This window comes from Castor canadensis, chromosome 3 (assembly GCF_047511655.1).
Source record: "Castor canadensis chromosome 3, mCasCan1.hap1v2, whole genome shotgun sequence".
NCBI classification, from domain to species: domain Eukaryota; kingdom Metazoa; phylum Chordata; class Mammalia; order Rodentia; family Castoridae; genus Castor; species Castor canadensis.
The window spans coordinates 162,659,506-162,679,934 of record NC_133388.1 but is presented as its reverse complement, the minus strand read 5'-3'; the positions used below and the strand labels follow the sequence as shown (position 1 = coordinate 162,679,934).

The 20,429-nt window shown below is 39.3% G+C and overlaps 1 protein-coding gene across 1 annotated transcript in view; it reads left to right on the top strand.

Annotated features, from left to right (window-relative positions):
• The window catches only part of Rrm2b (ribonucleotide reductase regulatory TP53 inducible subunit M2B), a 95,786-nt gene extending 78,056 nt beyond the window's left edge, over window positions 1–17,730 (top strand). Inside the window, exons 11-12 of the transcript XR_012446377.1 lie at window positions 9,091–9,168; window positions 13,246–17,730. The gene's annotated coding sequence lies outside the window, so the exon portion shown is untranslated. The remainder of the gene's footprint in view (window positions 1–9,090; window positions 9,169–13,245) is intronic.
• Window positions 17,731–20,429: the final 2,699 nt, after the last annotated feature.

Genomic DNA, 20,429 nt, shown 5'->3' with positions numbered 1-20,429 from the left:
TGTGAGTGTCACATTTTGGGGAATCCTACCTGGATACAAAGGTCTGATCGAATTTTTTCATTTTGTACAAGATCTATACTTCATCTCCATGTGAGCCATTAAAGCTGAAGACAAATGACACTGGTTAGGAAATACCAAAGCAACCATAGGTTCACTTAACTTCAATCATCTCTCTCTCTCTTTTTCTTTTTTGGCTCTGAGGTTGTCTCTCATTTTCTAATCATCTTAGCAGTACAGAAAAGAGATTTTAAAATGTCTTATTTTGCCAGATGTGGTTGTCATGATGGTAACCCTAGTTACTTGGGAGCCAGGGATTTGAGGATTGTGGTCTGGGACTGGTCTTGTCCATCCCCCTCCCCCCCGCAAAAAAACCAAGCAAGACCTTGTTTATTTATTTATTTATTTATTTTTTATTTTATTATTCATATGTGCATACAAGGCTTGGGTCATTTCTCCCCCCTGCCCCCACCCCCTCCCTTACCACCCACTCCGCCCCCTCCCTCTCCCCACCACCCCCTCAATACCCAGCAGAAACTATTTTGCCCTTATTTCTAATTTTGTTGTAGAGAGAGTATAAGCCATAATAGGAAGGAACAAGGGTTTTTGCTGGTTGAGATAAGGATAGCTATACAGGGAGTTGACTCACATTAATTTCCTGTACATGTGTGTTACCTTCTAGGTTAATTCTTTTTGATCTAACCCTTTCTCTAGTTCCTGGTCCCCTTTTCCTATTGGCCTCAGTTGCTTTTAAGGTATCTGCTTTAGTTTCTCTGCGTTAAGGGCGACAAATGCTAGCTAATTTTTTAGGTGTCTTACCTATCCTCACCCCTCCCTTGTGTGCTCTCACTTTTATCATGTACTCAAAGTCCAATCCCCTTGTTGTGTTTGCCCTTGATCTAATGTCCGCATATGAGGTACCTCATATGCGGACATTAGATCATACAATTTTTGAACATACAATTTTTAACATACAATTTTTGGTCTTTTGGGCCAGGCTAACCTCACTCAGAATGATGTTTTCCAATTCCATCCATTTACCAGCGAATGATAACATTTCGTTCTTCTTCATGGCTGCATAAAATTCCATTGTGTATAGATACCACATTTTCTTAATCCATTAGTCGGTGGTGGGGCATCTTGGCTGTTTCCATAACTTGGCTATTGTGAATAGTGCTGCAATAAACATGGGTGTGCAGGTGCCTCTGGAGTAACCTGTGTCACAGTCTTTTGGGTATATCCCCAAGAGTGGTATTACTGGATCAAATGGTAGATCGATGTCCAGCTTTTTAAGTAGCCTCCAAATTTTTTTCCAGAGTGGTTGTACTAGTCTACATTCCCACCAACAGTGTAAGAGGGTTCCTTTTTCCCCGCATCCTTGCCAACACCTGTTGTTGGTGGTGTTGCTAATGATGGCTATTCTAACAGGGGTGAGGTGGAATCTTAGCGTGGTTTTAATTTGCATTTCCTTTATTGCTAGAGATGGTGAGCATTTTTTCATGTGTTTTTTGGCCATTTGAATTTCTTCTTTTGAGAAAGTTCTGTTTAGTTCACTTGCCCATTTCTTTATTGGTTCATTAGTTTTGGGAGAATTTAGTTTTTTAAGTTCCTTGTATATTCTGGTTATCAGTCCTTTGTCTGATGTATAGTTGGCAAATATTTTCTCCCACTCTGTGGGTGTTCTCTTCAGTTTAGAGACCATTTCTTTTGATGAACAGAAGCTTTTTAGTTTTATGAGGTCCCATTTATCTATGCTATCTCTTAGTTGCTGTGCTGCTGGGGTTTCATTGAGAAAGTTCTTACCTATACCTACTAACTCCAGAGTATTTCCTACTCTTTCCTGTATCAACTTTAGAGTTTGGGGTCTGATATTAAGATCCTTGATCCATTTTGAGTTAATCTTGGTATAGGGTGATATACATGGATCTAGTTTCAGTTTTTTGCAGACTGCTAACCAGTTTTCCCAGCAGTTTTTGTTGAAGAGGCTGCTATTTCTCCATCGTATATTTTTACCTCCTTTGTCAAAGACAAGTTGGTTATAGCTGTGTGGGTTCATATCTGGGTCCTCTATTCTGTTCCACTGGTCTTCATGTCTGTTTTTGTGCCACAAAAAAACCAAGCAAGACCTTGTAAAAAAAAATAGCCTAAAGCAAAAAGAGCTCAGTGGCAGAGTACTTATCTAGCAAGCATAAGGCCCTGAGCTCAAACCCCAATATTGCCAATAAATAAATAAATAGAAGGTTTTATGTCTCATTTTAGGAACGGGTCAAGGACATCTGGCTTGTGATTAGCAGCTATTGGGGAGATACATAAATACAATGCGTGTGAAATTACAACTAAAATGTGTTATACACCTACATTTTTTGCTGTCTTTTGGCAGCATTCCTGTGGCATTCTAAAGGTGTGAAATCATTCCATTTGTTTTCCTTTTAATCCTTTAGAGTTTCAGGGTGGGAAACCATAGCATATTTACAAATACACATCCACTTTGGGAGTTTTACACCTTAGTCCATTTTTATTTTCATAGGTGACAATCCCCAGAACAATGTAAGGAGACAGTTATAAAGGATGACATTGTCTTCTTTCTGTCTTTGTTCCTTTCTGTCCTTAATGAAAATATGCCACGTGTTTCCCTTTTGTCAAGATTGTCTTTTCTCAGAATGTGTGTTTTCCTATTCAAAGCTTTTTGTATAATGAAAAATGGAGCTTAAGTTTTGTAGTTTTTCAGCAACAATGGAATTGATTTATGATTTTTCTTTTTGGTCTATAATATAATGAATTATATTAGCAGTTTTCCTAATAAAGGCAATCTTCATATTCTTGAAATAAACCTGTATTTATTTCATAATTTTTTTTATGGGCTGGTGAATTCTGTCACACTGATATTAATTCTTCTGTTGCATTGCAGGTCTTGGGTTTCCCCAAGAGCAAGGCTATGGTCGAGATCACACTGCCCTGTGTTGAGGAGTTTTTGGGGTGATCATAGGACTTTCCTCCCAGATGCTCAGAGCGCTGTTCCTTCCGCCATGTGTGAACTCTGGGGAATTTTATGTTTACAACCCCTGGTTCTTTGCGGCTTTGCCAGGTGAAATTTCATCTAGGCACACATAACCTAGCACTCATCAAAGACTGAAGGCAACTCGTGCAAATTTCTGCCTTCTTGTCTTCAAGGCTCCCTCCCATCCACCCCAAGCCACAATGTCCAGCTGCCCTGGTCTCCCTTACCTCTAATCTCCATATCTGCATTTCAACAAGACCACTGGACTGTGCTCCACTCTGTCTCCCTGTGCTCATGACCGAGAAGTGACTTTGAGGTAGTTGTTTCTTTCCTCTCATGGGTCCCTGTCTTGTGCCACCCACTTCTCATTGTCTGAAAACAGATGTTTCATGTATTTTGTTCAGGTTTCTGACCAGTTCTTGTCACTTCATCATGATTGGAAGTGGAGGGTTTTTTCTTGGATTTCTAAATATAACTCCTTTTATTTTTTAATTAGTTGCTATAAGATTACACTATGCCTCTTTAACTTATCATAATCTTCTTAGACTCTATATTGAATTACTTTAGGAAGAAAATGTGGCAAACTTGGAATAGTATGGTTGCATTTCTCCCCACCTTTTTTGCTATTTTTGTCATATGTATTTTATCTATTTACATTTTTTTGTGATATAATTCACATACCACAAAATCTATCCCTTTAAAATGTACAGTGTAGTGAGTTTATAACATTCACAAAGTTGTGCAGTTAGGATGTAACATCCAGAACATTTGCACCCTTCCCAAAGGAAACCCGTGCTCATTAGTAGTCCCTCTCCATTCTTTAAGTCATTTTTTTTGGTGGTACTGGGGTTTGAACTCAGGGCCTCACACTTGCTAGGTAGGCGCTCTATCACTTGAGCCACTCCTCCAGCCCTCACTCTCCATTCTTCCCTCCCCATCCTGGTCCCCAGTAATAGACTTCCTGTCTCCATTGTTCTGTCTGTTCTGTACATTTCATATAGTGGAATCATATAATATCTTATATATAATCTATTGTGCTGAGATTACAGATACCTGGCAAGTGTGAACCATCTTGCCAAACCCCTAATGTCATGATTTCTGCAGTGATATCCTCTTTTTCAATCCTAATATTGGCAATTTGTGTTTTCCTCATTTTTCCCTTGATTAGGTTTGCTAGGTGTTTATCAGTTGTGCTCTTCAAAGAAACAATTTCTGATTTTGTTAATTATCTGTATTATCTATTATTCTTATTGATTTCTGCTAGGTCTTTTTTATATTCAGTTTTGTGTTTATTTCAGGCTTAAACTGCTTAGCTTTTTATAGATTCTTATTTATTTGAGAAAGAGTCTTACTATGTATCCCGAACTGGCCTCAAACTTGCAATCCTTCTGCTTCAGCCTCCCAAGTGACTGGGATTACAGGGATGTAATGCCTGACTAGTTTCTTTAAGTGTTAAGTTATGTCATTGATTCTAAGCTTTTCTTCTTAATCAGTAGAATCCAAGAAAGGTGGTGGCATGCCACTCTGTGATTGGGTAACAGCACACCATGGCTTTGTTTTGCTGCTAGGGTTTACAGGCTTTGATGAGCAAGATTCTCTGGTTTGGACACAGTTGTGTCCTCCAAGGGTTCATAGTTACTGGTATGCAGGGTGGTGGTATTGGGATATGGTGCAATCTTTATGAGGTGGGGCCTATTGGGAGGTCCTGAGGTCACTGGGGGTATGAGGTGTTTCTCAAGTGGCCCCTTTGGCAGTTTTCTGGAGAAAATTGTTATAAAAATGACAAACTTAACCCCTCTGGTCTTCTCTACTCTTGGTTTGAGATATAATCACTTACTTCCTCCCACATGCACTCTGCCATCTGCCCGTTGGCTCTGAGGTCCTCACCAGAGCTGAACCAGTACAGGTACCACTCCTTTGAACCTCTCCAAATGTGATCTAAACACACCTCCCTTTCTTCATGAGTAGACTGTCTCAGGTATTTCCTTATAGTGATGCAAAGCAAATGAATACACTGGCTGTCATGATGGAGAGGCCAATGTGGCAAGCCTCAGACCAACAGCCAGCAAAGAATAGGACCTAAGTTTACCAGCTCTCAAGGGACTGAATCTTGGCAACAAACAACCAGGTAAGTGAATTTGAAAATGGTTCCTCCCCAGTTGAACCTTCAGATAAGACCCCAGCCTTGACCAATTGCAGCCTTATGAGAATCTCCAAAGGAAAGGACCCAGGAAAGCTATGAATGGATTCCTGAGCCACGGAAACTATGAGATGCTGAATGTGGATTGTTTTAAGCTGCTAAGTGTGGGTGACTTGTTGAACAACAGTGGATAATAATGAGGACCTGTGAATCTTTATTTGTACATTTGGGATGCTTCCACCTTATAACTTTCATTTCTTAGGTCTTTAGTTCTTTAGCAGCTGAGAACTCTGATCTCTGTGTACATGTAGATATTTTAAAGGAAAGGACTGAGTTGTCAACTTTTTTTGTATTCTGCACAGAGCCTTAACACCAAATTAGTAAGTGTGCCTGTCATATTTGCTGATTGATGTGTTTTCCAACTTGAACTGCCCTCCAATGCACCCTTATTTAAGGGCACATCTCATTGAGAGAGGCAAGAGCCCTTGAAAGGCTCCCCAGGCTGAAGCCCCAGGCTTTCGTGGAGTCCAGCTCCACAAAAGATTCCCTCCAGATCTGGAGGGAATGCCCTCCTGCAGAATGTGAGTTTTGGCTTCCCCAGTGGTCATCGGGGGGGGGGCTGGGTGACACCACCTGGCAGGACAGAGGAATTAGCTATTCATGAAGTAAATAAACCTCAACCAATAGGAAATGGGAGCTGGCGTGAAATGGGCAGGTAAATCCCATTTCCTTTCCTTCTTCCATATCCTTCTCTGAACTGCCATTCCTCTTGGCAGCCCTTCTAGAAAAGTCTGAGAACAAGTCCCAGAAAATGAGCCTGCTAGTGACATACTAGATCTTTTCTGTGACTCATTGCAAAGGACAGCCAGCACAGTAAGAACCCCATTCCTTGCTTTTCATCTTTCTTGGTCTCACTTCCACTTTTCTTCACCTTTCACCTCCTCCTGGGCTTGTACCTCTCAGAGAGAGTCCATGCCTTAATCCTTGCCTCAGGCTCCACTGGGCTCAGAGAGATGGTACTGTTTATTTTTGCTTTCAGTGTCCATCTCAATGAGCGTTTTTTTTTGTTGTTGTTGTTTAGCAGAACAAGTAGAACCTTTGATAATTCATAACCAATTTCACATATCACGCCATATTCTGTCATATTTTGCAACTCCCTCTCCAGTTTCTCGAACACTATGCTAATGTTTTAGATGTTAAAACTCACCGATTTAGGAAAAAATCAATTTAAAAGAAACTTGCGTGAACACAGAGTTTGCATTTTGCTCCAAGATTTCATAATGCTGAACAGAGGGAGCTAAAATACTTTTAGAAAATGGACAGTTTTTCAGCTTAGCAAGTCCAATTCTATTATCGTTCAGGAAAAGCTTTTGTCTGCATCCCAGGTCACTGGCCTGCCAGGCTTCTTACAATTTGGGCTATTGCTTTTCAGTCCAGCAAAAATATAAGGGGATTTGTTGAAAGGGCAACCCACAGACAAAGAAAGGCCTGGACCCTTTCCTTTTTTAATCAGCTCTGATTTTCAGTAGCACACTGGCTAGAATTAAAAACTCCTCCCCCTTAAATAAATGGAACCTCACAATAAATAATATAATTGCACTTACGTGCCTATTTCTCTCCTTCCACAATACTGAATGCAGACAGATAAAAGCCTTTCTTCCTAAGCCTCTGTCTTCATGCAAATTAGGTGCAATTTATTTCCCTTTAGCCTTAGAGTTTGATAAGTGTAGTCAGCCCAAAAAGGCTGTTAATAAAAAGCAGACCTTAGACATTAAGAAAAAGTGAGTTTCTTCTAATGCTTTTCATTATTTCAGAGCAGCAAATTACAGATTCTTTCATTAGTGTATGGACAGTTCAAGAGAGGGTGTCTGGGGGATGGCAGTAACCCAGATTCTTTCTAATTCTCATTTCCTTGCATTTGCTAGGCCTCCATCTTGGTTTAATGGAGTTCTTCATAGTCTGGAAGTGAGTGACCTCACGGTTTGGCAATTAAGTGACTCTGTCATGCTTGTTAAAGGAACTCAGATTCCACATGCATGAGACATTATGGGAAATCAGAAAGAGGCCCATAATTCAGTTTAAGAGTAGGATAAGTTAAGTGAAAATTCAGGGGACACCCTTGAAAGTTTGACCCCATTTAGCTAATTCTGGAAGGTGAAGTGCTGAAGGCCAAGGTGAAGTCATATGAAATTATAGGATTATAGCAATTTAAAAAAGATGCTCTAAAATGATTTTGCCTTTAGTAAGTAAACCACGGCATAGAACCATTCTCCGGATATTGCGTTCTTCCTTTGCTTCAGAGAAGCTTTCACTGGATGAAAGTGAGGATGAACATATAATAAGGATAAAGTATAAGACAGCCTGTATCACCCCAAAGAAAAACAAATACATAAACAAATAATTTATTTCCTAAATAATTTCCTACTCACTCAGCGTCCTCTCAACTTAAAACATGTTCAAGTCATCCTTATCCACAGAGAGAAACCCATAGAAAGCTTAACCCTAAATGACTTGACTGTAAGGCAAATATATGGGTATTGTAACAAATCTAGGGTTAGTCTAGCTATAGGGACATCTGGGTTTGGTGGCTCAGATTTAATGTCACCAGGACATGGTTTCTCTCCATCTTTCAGTTTTGACTTCCTTCTTTCAGGGTTTCTTCTTGTAGTGAACTCGGGGGCGCTTCTCAGTTCAAATGCTCCTCCCTGATAATTCAAAAGGAAATACCAGAGTTGAATCTAAGGGCTTAAGATTCAAAGGATGTGGGTCATCTCACCATCCACTTCACTTCGTGGATATTTCCCCAAAACTACTACAAGGAGGATGCTAATGAAACCCACACTATGGACTAAAGTCTCACTCACCTGTATGCTTATGGGTTACCTGAATTGAATGGGATGCAAGTAGAGCAGGTGCAGTAACCCATGACAACCAGAAGAAGGAGGAAAGTGGATGCTGAGAGGTCCAATCAATTTCTGTTGATTGCTATATTGCCTGAGTTGATTTCTCATCAAACTGGTGCCCTACTCGTCTTATTGGTTGTGTGACTTGTAAATTTCTTAATCTTCCTAAGCACTGGTTTCTCTGTCTATGAAATGGCAACCATAGTACACCACAGGATTCCTGCAATAAAGTAATATACATACAGCACTACACAAATCTCTTAGCCCAGAGGGAGTTCTTGGAAAAAGAACTTAGTAGATGACTATATTTTATGATATGGTCTTTGAAGAGAAAATTAAGGCTAAATAAGTCATCAGGGCAGTCACCAATCCAATATGGCTAGAGTCCTTAGAAGAAGAAATTAAGACACAGACAATATGGAGGGAAAACCATATGAAGAGGCAAAAAGAAAATGTCATCTAGAAGCCAAGAAGAGAGGCTGTAGGACTCAACCCTGCTGACACCTTGACTGAGTCTTGTTCTGATGTTTGCTTTGTGTTTTATCTTGCATTTTAGTATGCCTTGTAGTTTTTTTTTGTTGTTGAAAGCAGACATGATGTTTTAATGGGAAGTCTTATGTTAATGTTTCCTGAGTCTGTAGGTGCCAGGGACTTCAGCTTCTTACAGTGTACTTGGTTTTATCTTCCCTATTGTCTGTGAGTTTCCCAACGAACTCTAATTAAATAGTCTGCACCATGCAGCTCTTTTTAACTATAATTTTCTCTGATTTTACTGCAACCCTGTTGATAAGGTAGTAAGATGTGTGGAACAGAAGCAGTCTATGAATCGAAGATAAATCTCAGTGTTTTAATGAGTGTGTGTCTGTGTCAAAATGCTTCTTAGTTTTCCACACATCTTTTCAGTGAGAAAAACTTACTGGGGGCTATAGTTGAGAAACAGTCCTTTCTCCAGGCCAAAGGCTCCGTAGAGTCTTCTTTACAGTCAGCTTTTGCTTCTGCTCAGCAGGTCTTGGCTTTGATGCTCTACATTTGCCTCTGTCTCTTGATTTCAGGTGATGGTTTGCCCTGCAGACTCAGTTCTTTGATGAGTCCAACAAATGTATTGATTTTGCTTATTTCACTTTTTTCTTGTAAGTACTTCTAATTTTTTATATGTCAAAGCTAAAACTGCTCCACCATTACTTTGACCGTATCTATATAATTATATTATGTATTATAAGAAAGTGAGTTTCTTATAAAGAGCATATAGTGGGTCTTATTTTATCCAATCTAATAATCTCTTTTAAATTGGTGTGTTTAAACCATTTCCATTTAATGTAATATTAATATGGTTGTGTTTAGTTCCACCTTTCTATTATTTGTTTTCTGCTTCTCCATTCTCCCTTTTTGGCCTTCTTCTGGAGTTTTTTACTTTTTTAGTATTCTATTTAAATTTATTGATTTTTTTTGACTAAATCTTTTTGTATTTTTAAACCGCTTCTTCTAGGGATTACACCTTTAAACATCTTGCAGTCTAATAAGAGCTACTATTTTATAATTTCAAATAAAACAGAGACCTTTGAACCTTTATAGATTCCTTTTTAATTCATCCTTCATATTATGTGCATTAATCTAAATATGTTAAAGCCTTCCCAGATAAAATTTTCTTTCAATAGTCATACATATTTTTAAAACTTATGAGAAGAAAAATGATCTATTATATTATCTTGTCATAAATGTAACCTGATTTAAATCACACTACCTGAAATTCAACATTTCCTGTCGTCCTTTGCCCATTTCCTTCTTCCTAAACTCTATTCCAACTTCATACTTCCTGCAACATCTAAACTAAATAACTTTTCTCTTACTACACTGGAAATGATGATGGAAATGGGCACAGCCTCTTTTGAGGGCAATGTAACTTTAATTGCTCCATTTAAAAATGCATGGTCTGCCAGGTGCAGGCAGCTCACTCCTGTAATCCTGGCTACTTGGGAGGCTGAGATTGGGAAGATTGAGGCTTGAGGCCAGCCAGGGCAAATAGTTTGTGAGACCTCCATCTCCAAAATAACCAGAACAAAATGGACTGGAGGCATGGCTCAAGTGGTAGAGCACCTGCTTTGCAAGTGCTCTGAGTTCAAACCCTAGTCTCCCCCACCAAAAAAAAAAAAAAAAAAAAAAGAGAGAAGCATAACCCTTTTCACCAGAAATTCTAATTCTATGAGTTTATTCTTTGGGTATTCTATGGTCTGAATATTTATGTCCTCCTACAAATTCATATGTTAAAATAATAATCTTCAAAGTGATGGTATTAGTAGCTGAGGCCTTTTGGGAGGTGATTAGGTCATGAGGTTTGAGCCTTCCTGAGTGGGATTAGTGCATGTATAAAAGGGACCCCAGGGAGACTTCTTACCTTTCTACATGTAAAGACACAATGAGAATACACCATTTGTGAATCAGGAAACAGACCCTCCCTAGTCACTGATCTGCTGGTGCCTTCATCTTACTCTTCTCAACTTCCACAAGTGTGAGGGATAAATTTCTGTTGTCTATAAGCCACCTAGCCTTTGGTAGTTTGTGATATCAGTCTGAATGGACAAAAGAGAAGATATTGTCGTACATGTGCCCCAAAATATATGTAAAAAAAGTTGATTACAGCATTGCTTCTACTAATAAAATGGTGAAATCTTATTTAGATATCCACTAATCAGAAAATTATTAAATATACCATATTACAACCATACAACAAGGACCACAGCCACTAAAATAAATATAACTATGTGTGCTCATGTGGAACTGTCTCCGACATATCACTTAACATAACAAAGTAGGAATAACAGAATGCCATATACAGAGTTTTCTCATGCATATGCTAATTGATGCAATGAATATTTCTAACATTTTATAAGGAACTACATTTATATGTCAGTACATCCGAAATGGGACACTGGAGAATTGGGAGCATTAGTGGCACGAGGTCTAAGGAAGACTTGTTTTGTGACTGTTTCTTTCCTATAAAACATTTTTTTATCATATGCAAATATTCTTCAGTTGAAAATAATAAATGATATCTTCTCTTCTGGTCATGGTCAAGTAACAGAGATTGGGTTTACCCTCTTGCTTAACAATCTAAAAAAACAAGCAAAAATATATGAAACAATGGTTTTCAGAAATGAGACAAAGGGGAGTGATCTCCAAGATGAGGGAGACAAACAAGAAGAGCTACTGGCCCCTGCCTTACTGCCTAGAGAGTTTCTAGACCAGAATTCAAGGGCAAAGAACCCAAAATGGAAATCAATGGATGCTTCCCTGAGTGAAGGAGAAAGAGTTAAGAGTTTGGGGAGGTGAAGGTGGCTGGAATTTTTAAGGCAGAACACCTGAGGGGAAAGAGCTTCATAGAAGGATTGCTCAACAGTTTGGTAGCTGAGACTTCAGCTGAATACAGCCTAAAGCATGTACACACAAGAGGCTAGGGAAAGAATGACCAGCAAAATACAGTAAGACAATTCCAAGAGCTCATACAGAGATGGGATTAGTTTATGGTCCCTCAAATCACAGTATTAAAAACCTTGGGGTACACAGCACATTAGGCAGAGTGGCCAAAGGTTTCAGCTTTAGCAGTGGGGAAAAAATAGGTCTGGAAAAAAGTCTGCTCTTGACTTGCCAGACAAAGCTTAAAAGGACCAAACTGTCCTTTTGTTTGCATACCAAAATAAAGCTCTAGAATATTCAAGGAAACACAAAGCTATCTAGTACCCAAAATAGTAAAATTCACAGTATCTGATATTCAATAAAAATTATCAGTTATTCAAAGAAGTAGGAAAAGTAACTTATAATGAGGATAAAATTAATCTATGCAACTCGACTTAGAAATGATGGAGAGATAAGGGTTAGTAAAAAAAGACAATAATTATAAATATATTCTTGTATGTTCCAGAATGTAAAGGAAAAAAATATTCATGCAAGGAGAGATACAGAAAATGTAAGAAGATCCAAAATTAAATTTTAGAGATGAAAATTGCACTGCATGGAATTAATATAGATTAGACACTAAAGAAGAGAAGGATATTGAAATTGAAGATATACCAATAGAAAATATCCAAAATAAAACACACATAAGAGAGAGAGAAAGAAAGAGAGAGATGACATAAAGGGCTAATAGTTTAATAAGTGACACAGTTCGCCCCTCTGGTTATTCAATATTTACATTTACCCTTCTACACATAAACTTCCATACAACAATAAAACTTCTTTATGCCTTCTACTTAGCAAAATATAACTAATTTTATATGACCAGAAACATTCCTTACTCTCTCCCCAAAATGAAGAGAAAAAAGTTCCAACAGTCCTTGAATCCATCTCTATGACACAATTATGGTACTGCACTGTGGACTATGTTAGTTACTTCTCAAATTCAGGCCCAGTGCCATCTACATATTTTGTTATGTAAAGGTGAATCATAAAGTTAACCACTGTCATCAACCCTTGCATACAATAGTAATAGAAAGTTTGCATCTCTATGTCAGACCTTGAGCCTTCCTTCCTTCCTTATCTCCAAGATATGAAAAATATTGACCAAATACCACTGTAACTGAGCTCCAAATTATTTAGTTTGTTAGAATTTCTTAAAATAAATGGGCTCCTAGATGAATGGGATTTATCATCATACAACTTTACTACCCTGGAATTTGGTATAGCTGGGATTCGACCTCTAATACCATGCAAAGATTAACCAACAGCAAAGTTTCTGAAGCTTTGTGGAGCTAAAGTTCTGCATGCCAGTAAAAATAGAATGGAATGTCCCTTGATCAGGACATGACAGATAAGAGACTGTATAGGGTGCCTTTTAAATGGAAATAAAAGATGTGATCTATAAGAAATTTGTATTTAAATCACAAGATAAGAGAGAGGAGCATAGATTTTTCCTTCAATTTAAAAGAAACTACTAGCAAGCTCAAGCCTGTCACAGGCAGAATGCAACATGAAAATGTCAGAGCTGGTGAGGGTGCTTTGAATTTCAGTAATTACCATTTTGAATTCAGTTCAGAAAGTTTCACAGCTACTCCATTTATTTTCATTGATTCTTAAAACGTAGCACACTGTTGCAGAGCCCAAAAGACAATTTTTCTACCTAGATATTTAAATATATATTTTCTTCATTACCATTTTGTTAAACATAGCCATGTTACAGTCTTATTTTTTAACATAAGCATAAACATACTTTGCAGATGGATCTACATGTGGCCCGTGGGAAAGAAGAAAGACTCTATTTCAAAAGTGTCATTAAAAGAATGAATCTTTGCTCTGAAAATCTGTACATGGTACAGGTATCTAGATCTCTGCGGGGGAAAGCTTATTTAAGAAGAAGATAAAGAAATGCATATTTTTTGTGAAAGTTGAAAGCAGAAACAAAAGAATCATAAAGAAATATTGTTGCATAGAAATAATAAAACCAAAAAGAAAGTGAGCCCTATTTTCATTGAAAGCACGTAAGTATCAAAGATAAAATCAAAGCTGCTCAGGCTGACTGGGGTGGAAAATAGTAGGGTGTGTGTGTGCAGCGGGGGGAGACAAGTCCAGACAAACACTGCCTGGTCCAGAACACCCCAGCCACCCTGTGCTAGAAGAAAATTCTGTAGAACTCTATCTTGAAATCGCTGTCTTAGAAAAGAAGAAAAAGAAAGAAAGAAAAAAAAAGGACGAGTTGCCGTTTCCAAAATTAAAGACTCTGAATGTCTGGCTGAAGAGAGGGCAAGGCTCTATGCTCAGTCTTTTTGGAGCACGCATGCTCTTTTCTTTCTTCTTCTGCTGGTTCCTGTCTGCTTAATCCTGCATGGCTTTACTCATTTTCTACCTTCTGCCTCCCAAGTCCTCCCATCCTTACAGGTTCAGCTCAACTCCCACCTCTTCTATAAAGTCTTTCCTGTTGGATATTACCTTTCCTTCCTCTGAGGTACAATGATTGTTCTTTATTTTTATTAGAATCAGTGAATTCAGTATTTAGTGCTGAATGCACTTTCCTGGCAATAGATGCTAGAGACATGGTGGTGAATGAGACAGGTAAGTTCCTTTTCCTTTGGAAAACTCATCTAGTGGTAGGTGGTAGTAGCAAGAAACAATGAAAACTAAGAAATAAGCAACACAAGTACAGATTATGACAACTGCCATGAAAGAAGAATCTGGATAATGTGGCAGAGGGCCTGACCTCAGTGTGCATGTATGCATGGGGGTTCGCTGGAGTGATGAAGTCTTATTTGGGGAGCTGGTGTGTGAGACGAGAGCTATAGGAAAGAGTGGGAATGTGAAAGAGCTGGGAATGAGCATACCCAAACATGTAACATGAACCCCAAAAGTCTGAGGATCAGAGAACAGAGGCCAAGGAGCAGGTCAAATTGGGGTACTGAGACACAGGAATAGGTAGCAGTAAGGACTGAGGAAAGAACCTTAGCAGAACCTCCAAATGAAGATCCGATGCCCAAGGTCCTTCTTGGAGGTCTGCCAACATGGCAAGTTTTTTGGGAGAGGATCCACACCTGGGTTCATCTTTGTGTCCCCACAGAAACTAGCACAGGCTTTTGCACATTGGAGGGGCTTGGTAATTATTGGAAAACCAAAGAATAAAGGCTCAACCAATTCCTTTGTGATCTTCTCTGATCTTAACAAAACATCCTCTCTTTCCTCTGAGCCTCAGAGAAAGCGTCTAGCCCACCAATGTAACACACATTTTACCCTCTTCGTGTTGGGGATAGTTGATACCTGAGCTTTCCTCTCTCATTTCTTGGGCTTGGAAGTTAGCTTTTTCTTGAAGGTTGACTGTCTTTTCTTTAGGTCCTTATGGCCTGCACTCTGAATGGAAGTCTCATCTGTGGAGCATATGGTAAGTGTTCCCCAGGTGTCTTGTGAAGCCAGCCATGGGGGCAGGAACCAGAAACAGAGAATTCCCGATTTGTAGCATCTGTCCTTTTCTGTTATGTGACTACTCCTGCAGCTCACAAAAGTAACAATCCACTCCAGTGATGCCAGCACACACCATGGCCTCAAGTTTGATGCCTGGCACCTTGACTGGCTGAGTGTCAGATGATCTTCCAGAACTGTGTTCTGCCACAGTGCACATGTCAGGAGACCTGGAGAAGGTGTTGATTCTGGGAAGTGAACTCCAGAGAAGCTGAAAAGTGGAGTGAGGGATGCTGCAGCAGAAGGGAGAGCTCCCCTTTCACTGGCTCCAATGGCAGACAGGGAATCTACTTCTTTCTTTAGAACTCCTGGCTTTGACTGGACCAAGTGTGCTTGGAGAGCATAACTTGAAAGCAGCAAGGCCCTGCTTTAGTCAAGGATGTGTGGGGCTTAGCTTTCTTCTACTCAATACAAACGTGGTAGGAGCAGGTGCAGCGGCTGTGAGAGTGACAGTCTGGGGACAGTTGTCCCAAGGTCTGATGAAAATACTGCCCTCTGCTGGTCACACTTGTGCTTATGGTTCTCTGACATTTTTGGCAATGTTCTGGGGGAAAAAGGGAAGCCATGGATCCTTCTAGTTTGAATCAAAGATGCCTTGAGAAATGCCAAGGGGACAGGGAGAAAGTTCAGAGAGCCTTGTGGCAGTGGGTGATGGGTGGAGGCTGTTCAGAGTGCATGAGAGTAAGACAGGGAGTTCGGGGCCAAATATTCAAGCTGTGCATTGGCTCACATTCACCTCACTTAAAACTCAAGGGAGAGAGTTCTGGAATCAGGGCCTTTGACTCAAGAGTGAGAAAGACCTGGGTCTACGTATTACGTTCTATTGCTGTTGTAATGAAATACCATGAACGTGGAGGCTTAAAACACCACTAACTTGTGACCTTACAGCTCTGGAGGTCAGAATTCTGAAATGGGTTTCAGAAGGCCTCATGCATGCTAGGCAAACACTCAAGCACTGAGCTATGTCACCAGCCCCTAAGATGATTGTCATTAAGTTAATAATATCACAAAAAAAATGAACGACAATGATTTATTTTAGAAAATGATTGTTAATGAGGAAATTTAGGGAAAAAAACTGATCAGTTGCTACTGTAAAGTGATTGGTTTGGGCGGGGAGTATTGCTCACCAGTAGGGCATTTATCTGGTATGCATGAGGCCCTGGGTTTAATCACCAGCAACTGCAAAACACAAAACAACAAATGAACCAACCCAGTGATGGGTCTGCCTCCTTGCATCTGTACTTTGTAGCTGAAGAATAGCATTGAGCAGCACTGAGTTGTGGCAGGGGACAATGCATTTCAATGAAAACCTTACATCCCCTCAGTGGGGTGATTTTGGTGCGGTGTCAGCATATCCGTAGCTAGTGAGCATAAGCTATAATTAAGTGAAGAAATATTATCAAGAAGAAGGAAAATAATCTTGATGAAGGATGTAAAGGTAGGACCACTTCTAATTGGAGGTGAAGGAAGAGGAATTTAAAAGAAACAGGAATCTTGTGATATTGAGGCTTGAACTCAGGCCTTTGCGCTTGCAAAGCAGGGGCTCTACTGCTTGAGCCACACCTCCTGTCCGTTTTGCTCTGGTTATTTTGGAGATGGGGGTCTCACAAACTATTTGCCCAGGCTGATCTTGAACCATGATACTCCTGATCTCAGCCTTTGATATAGCTAAGATTATAGGCTTGAGCCACCAGCACCTGGCTAGAAATAGAATCCTTTTATAGAGCCTAAAAGCAGAAGAGGGAAGAAGAGAGATCTGGGGGGAAATTTAAAAGTTCAAATTAAAATGACAGACTCAATAAATTCTGAGACATAATAACCAAGAGGCAAATCCAGATAAGATGGCTTCTAGGTGGCTCTGAGCTAGACAGCAGTCAGCTAGAACTTGGTGGGCAGATGTTGTCTCCTTCTGCAAGGGTCCAGGAAGTCAGGACTGAGCAGAAGCAGGTCTACAAGCATTAGCACTGCACTGTGGCACAAGCTCATGGGGGGGTCTCCCCCATCAGACCTTAAGGTTGGTGAGGGTGGCACTCAGCTTTAATTTCTGTATATTGAGGGTCCCAAACTGTGCCTGGCCACTTGATATAATGACTCCACATTGTATTAATAAATTCTGATATCACTCTGTATCCCATGTATTTATATAATCATGAATTTTCAATTTATAAAAAATGAAAAAAAGAATCTCTAAGAACCTCAGGGCAGTTGTTTAGATTGCCTTCCATCAGCAAATTTCCTTTTGAAGCCTTGTACTTTCCAAAGAGTATTATTACAAGGCATAAGAATGCTGAAGAAACATGCCCGGTTTCTCCTAGCAATGTGTTAAGAGTGAAAGAGTGCTCTGTTCATGAAGGCAAAAATTTCAAAAATTTCACATCCAGTGATTTTTATTGCTTTTAGTCAATAAACCTGGAAAAAAAGAAAACAGAGTAAATATTTGTGTTGAACAGACCATCTTGTCTCTCAGAACTTAAAATCCAGAAGGGAGCAGAGAGGGCCTCTAGACTGGTGGTCTCCAAATCTGTCTGAAGATCAGAGTCCCTTGCAGGTGGGGTGGGGAGCTTTTGAAGTATACTGATTCTAAACATAGCTGGGATGCACCCCTCACCCCTCAAGGAGTGCCCTTCTACACAGCCTCTCTAAGGCCAGATCCCCAGTATATATGGGATGCACCCCTCACCCCTCAAAGAGACAGCCCAGTGTCCTTCTACACAGCCTCTCTAAGGCCAGATCCCCAGTATATGGGATGCAACCCTTACTCCCTCAAAGAGACAGCCCAGTGCCCTTCTACACAGCCTCTCTAAGGCCAGATCCCCAGTATATGGGATGCACCCCTTACTCCCTCAAAGAGTGCCCTTCTACACAGCCTCTCTAAGGCCAGATCCCCAGTATATGGGTCTCATATTTTGTGGCCCAGGCCCCTCCCTGGACTCACCCTGGCCCTGGCTCCATCTTCCCAGGTGACTCTGATGGTTTTTTTCCCGTGCTCCCTCGGTGTTTTTCATACTTCTTAGACTGGAAAGCATTGTTGTATACTAGAATGAGCAGGAGTGTATAGTTTGAAAATGGTTTTAACAGTTATGTATTTTCTGAAAACAGCATTTTCAAGTATAATTTACATACCAGACAATTCACCCATTTAAAGTGTATAATCCAATGACTTGTAGAATATTAAGAACTGTGCAGTCACCACAGCAGTCTGTTTTAGAATCCTTTTACACCTCTGAATAACACCCACTACCAACAGCAGTCACTTTTCATTTTCCTTCAAGCTCCAACCCTAGTAAGTCCCTAATTTACTTTCTTTGCCTGTTCTGGACATCTCCTATGACTAGAATCATACATTATGTGGTCTTTTGCGACTGGTTTCTTTTACTTAGTATGATGTTTTTAAGAGTCAGTCATGCTGTGTCAGTACTCCATTTTTTGTGGTTAAATGGTATTTCCTGGATTGGCTATACCACATTTTATTATAAAATCATTAGTTCTTAGATATTTGAGTTGTTTTCCTTTTTTTTAACTATTATGAATAATTCTTCTATAAACCTTTGTGTTCAAATTTATGTGTGGATATATGTTTTCATTTCTCTTGTGTATCTATCTAGGAGTGGAATACTGGATCATATTGAAACTCTAAGTTTAACATTTTGAGAAAGTGCCAAATGGTTTTCTAAAATGGATACATCATTTTACAACCATAGCAATGTATGAAGCTTCCAAGTTCTTCAGGTTGCAGGTTAATCAAATCAGAGAGATACTTAGGTCTCCAAGAATAAAGAATGACCAACAAGATGGCAAATAAATTTCATACAGACTCCTCAACTGCTCACAAATAGCTGAGGCATCACACTAGCTGACTTGAAAGCTATAGTATCTAGAACACCATGGCACTGGCATAAAAGTAGACACATGATCAAGGGAGGAGAAGAGAGTGTCCAGAAATTGACCCACCCATGGAAGGTCAGTTTATTTTCAACAAACATGCCAAGAATATGCAATTTAAAAAGGACAATGTGCTCAACAAACAGTTTTGGGAAAACTGAGTATCTACCTGCAGAAGAATGAAACTGGAACTTTATTTCACACCATATTAAAAAAATCAACTCAAAATGAGTTAAAGGATTAATGTAAGACCCAAAACTGTAAAACTACAAAGAAACTAGACAACATTGGGTTGATCAGTGATTTTTTTTTTTTTTTTGGATTTGACTCCAAAAGCAAAGGCAACAAAAGAAAATAGCCAAATGGGATTACATTAAACTCAAAAGCAACAAAGGAAACCACAGGGTGAAGCGGCATCCTTTGGACTGGGAGAAAAGATTTGCAATCCATCTGATTAAGGGCGAATATACATCATATATTCAATAGCAAGAAAACAAATATCTGAATAAGGTATTTGTATTATTCAAGGGACTGAATAAATACTCTCAAAAGAAGGCATGAAAATGGACTAGAGATATATGAACAATGAGCAATGTCACTAATCTCTAGGGACATGCAAATTAAAACCACAATGAGGAATTACTTCATACCAGTCAGAATGGCTACCATCAGAAAAATTATTGGTGAGGAGAAAAAGGAACCTTGTACACCTTGGTGGGAGTATAAATCAGTACACCCATTATGGAAACCAATATGGAAGTTCCTTTAAAAAGTAGAAATAGAATAACAATCTCATCCAACACTCCCTCTTCTGGTTGTTTGCACAAAAGTCTTTTTTTTTTTTTTGGTGGTGGAGGTACTGGGGTTTCAACTCAGGGCTTTGAGCTTGCTAGGTAGGTACTCTACCACTTGAGCCATGCCAAGTCCTACATAAAAGATGTGAAATGAGTATGTTGAAGAGACACCTGTACTCCAAATTTTGCTGCAGTACTATTCACGATAGCCAAATTATGGAATCAACATAGGTGTCCATCAACAGATGAATGGATAAAAAAAATGTGGTACATTTATACAATGGACTAAAATTCAGTCTTTAAAAAAAGGAAATTCTGTTATTTGTGATAGCATGGATGCACTGGAGATTATGCTAAGTGAAATAAGTCAGGCACAGAAAGACAAACAACTCAAACCCTCTTTTCTACATGGATTTAGAACAGTCAGACGCAAGGAGATAGAGAGCAGAATGACAGTTACAGAGGCTGAAGGGTGAGATATGCAGAGAGGAAGGTCAAAGGCACACAGCCTCAACAGGACAGGAGGAATAATTTCTTTTTTCCTTGAGCTATATTGCACAGCATGATAATGTATTACACATTTAAAAATCACTAAGAGAGTAAATTTCAAATGTTCTCACCCCAAAGTGATAAATATTTGAGATGATGAATATATTATTAATTAGGTTTAATTATTCCATGGTGTATTCATAAATCATAGCATCACTTTGTGCCCCAGAAGCATATGCAATTATAAATCATCAATTTACAGTAAATTTTAGAATCTGGGGCTCTCCCATAGT